Source organism: Ovis aries, chromosome 1, assembly GCF_016772045.2.
Source record: "Ovis aries strain OAR_USU_Benz2616 breed Rambouillet chromosome 1, ARS-UI_Ramb_v3.0, whole genome shotgun sequence".
NCBI lineage: Eukaryota > Metazoa > Chordata > Mammalia > Artiodactyla > Bovidae > Ovis > Ovis aries.
This window is the reverse complement of record NC_056054.1, coordinates 202,573,782-202,576,922: the sequence shown is the minus strand read 5'-3', so window position 1 is coordinate 202,576,922 and position 3,141 is coordinate 202,573,782. Positions and strand designations below refer to the sequence as shown.

The window sequence follows — 3,141 nt, the reverse complement described above, 5'->3', positions numbered from 1 at the left end:
GTGAGTATCGCACTCTTGTCTTTCTGTTTCATCAGCATTTATTTCACAAGGACAGATGGAGAATGTGTTTTTGATTTGAGGTGATTAGAAAGCTGATATTATTGAGGGAGACACAGTGAGAGAGACAGAGACTGAGGCAAAGGGGAACCTGAAACCCCGTTACAGCTAGGAGTCTGAAACTGACAGCTGGTTTTCTTTTGCTCGTCTGCATGCTGCTAGACGTGGACATTTTTCATTTACGGTTCTGCACGTTACCTCTCGATGTGGGCTTGGCTTTCCTTAAAGAGAGCTCCATCTCTCTGAGAGATGGTGTGAATTGTATTAGAGAAGCACAGAACTGGGACCAGAAAGGTGCTGGGGAGAGCCGGGCCAGCTAGACCGAGCAGGTTCTAGCTGCTGAGCACTCGTCTTCCTTTCCGCTGTCCTTTCTGCTTCTCACCCTTCACCTTGCCTTTGTTTCACAACTGTACAACAGTCAACATCTTGGGATTGTAGTCTGAGGAAGATGAATACCAGTTCAACCTTCTACCTAACCCCCCCTCCAACAAGCTTTTATTATGGGAGCTATAGTGGTATGTTTATACTTGTTTGCAGCTCTTTATGTCACTCTGCACGTTTTATTTACGTTTTCAAAAACCTAAAACCTTCACCAGAGGCAGAAAGGGAATTATCTTTAAATTCTGACTTGTTTAATATTCCCTAGTGAAAACTAAGAAGCGGTTTCTTAATGTAACCTGTAATTATATGCATGGAAATGCACATGAGCATTTTTCTAAGATAAACTTCCAGCTGAAATCTGTTTATTCCACTGTGTCTGGGAAACGTGGAAAACTTCTGATATGTTCCAGGTGTTAAGTTGGTTCAATAGTTTGCTTGGAGTTTCAACAAAAAGTGTCTGAATTTGTTTTCCAAGGCTTTGGTTGATTCTGGTGAAAGCTGTGGTAGTCAAGAAAAGGGATGTGCCACTGTGACACGTTCTGCCCCTGGGGCAGCTCCTCAACATGCATAATCTAATGGCCTTTTCCAACTGCCTCACTTAGAGCAGTTTATAGTCTAGTCAGAAGCATGTACCTGGTTGTTCTTTCGAATGAGAGAGAACACAAGATGTCTTTTTTTTTTTTTTTTTATCATTCAGCCTTGTCTTGTTTACCTTGTATAATCAATACTTACTTTTGAAGTTTTCATATTATAATCTGCTCATGGAACAAGGCTTCTAAATTATAGCTCTAACAATATCTTTTGAATTATTCTTGTTAATGAATCTTCCAACTGTGAACTTATTTCAAAATTACCGGAGGATTTAGAATTTTCTTTTATTTCTCATCTTTGGTATTGTCCTCACTCAATTTGTTTTTCCTGAGTACATTTGAACTCACTAGAATTATAGAAGGGAAAACTTCTGCCTGCTTTTAAACAAGATTTTTGTCTTATGCTAAGAAAACTATGGTGTCATGCTTTGCTATTTTTTATCTGCAGGTTGAATAAATAACAAAATTCCCAACATTTGTAAACACCTTGACTTATTTCAGCATTTTTTGAGTATGTACCTTCAGATACGTTGTTGAAAGTAGCAATTTCAAAGTTATTTTAAATTATTAAAGACTTTTAAGTCGCTACTAGAGCAAAAGACTCCTTAGGATTTTTTAAAAGATGTGTTTACAGGGACACGTTCACTGCTGGTCCATTGGTTAAGGCTCCAGGCTTCCATTATAGGGGGCACAGGTTTAATCCCTGGTGGGGGAACTAAGATCCTACATGCTATGTGGTGTGGCTAAAAGCAATAATAGAAAGAAAAAAGAAAATGTGTTAATCAGACTCATCTTAGGAAATGTTCATCAGATTTCGATATACATTTTGCCAAAGAGAGCTTTATTTCCATGAAAGAAATCCAGTCTGCCCTTTGGTTTTATTCAAATAAAGCTATCCCTTTAAGGCACAGAGTGGATATAGAGTCTCCCTTTCTCTCCACTCCTAGTGGCTGTATTCTAAATGATATTTATTTTCATGTATAGTGTACTTGTAGGGGAAAAAACAATAATTCTTAATTGTTTAATATCAAACAATAAAATCCTGTGTATCAGTGACTGTCAATAGATGGCTTTCTGTTTAAAAATTGAAGCTACTCCAGAAGTAGGAATTAATTTATTTAGTAAACAAAGTCAGTCAAACCAGAGCCATGTCCTGGGGAGCTGTCAAAAGAAAGGTTCCTAAGCGGCCACATTCACTGTTTCGTGGTGGAACAACCATACTTTGAATGGCAGAACCGGTCAGTTTGGTTTGCACTGGTTACCTATCTTCTCTCTATATGCTACAACTGAATTAATTGCTTGGTGAATTTAAATGAATCATGATAGTCAAGATGACCAATTCTGCCAGGTGGCAGCCTGACTCTTACAATTTCGATTAAAATAAAAAACATTCACCAAGAACACTCTTTTACTTTAAAAAAAAGAAAAGGCATTTACATGATATCATACTCCTGCTCTGTGTCAGTTATTATTTCTTAAGGATGTGGGGGAAAGAAAGAATTAGAAGATGCCATCTTTACCCCTAAGGAATCTAGAAGGTAAGATGCCATATATTTTGAGTGTTGTGTTTCAAAAATTGGTTTCTGTAAACAGACATTAAGATTAGAATTACCTGGGGGAACTTTCTGTCTTTCCAATCTAATGGTTTTTAGTATGTTCTCAGAGTTGTTCAACCATCACCATAGTCAATTTTAGAACATTTTCATCATGCAAAAAGAAACTCTCTACCCATTATCAGTCACTCCTCATTTCCCTTCAACTCTCAGCCCTAGGCAACCACGAATCTACCTTCTCTACACATATACTTGCCTATGCTGGTCATTTTCTTATAAATGAAATTATACAGTATATGGTCTTCTGTGACATCAGTTGACCTTTGAACAATGTGTGAAGGGAGTTAATCTGAGTATAATTCGTACTCATTCCTCTGGATCCACAATTCTGCATCCTTGGTTTCAACCAACCATGGACTGTATAGTAGTGTGGTATCACAGCTAAAAAAACTACAAGTGGAGCTGTGCAGTTCAAACCCATGTGGTTTAGGGGTCATCTGTAGCTTTGTGCTCTCGAAGTTTATCCATGTTGTAGCATATATCAGTGCTTCATTCCTTTT

The 3,141-nt window shown here is 37.8% G+C and overlaps 1 protein-coding gene across 5 annotated transcripts in view; it reads left to right on the top strand.

The window, feature by feature from the left end:
* The window catches only part of MAP3K13 (mitogen-activated protein kinase kinase kinase 13), a 158,098-nt gene that overhangs the window by 63,069 nt on the left and 91,888 nt on the right, over positions 1-3,141 (top strand). The window lies entirely within an intron of this gene.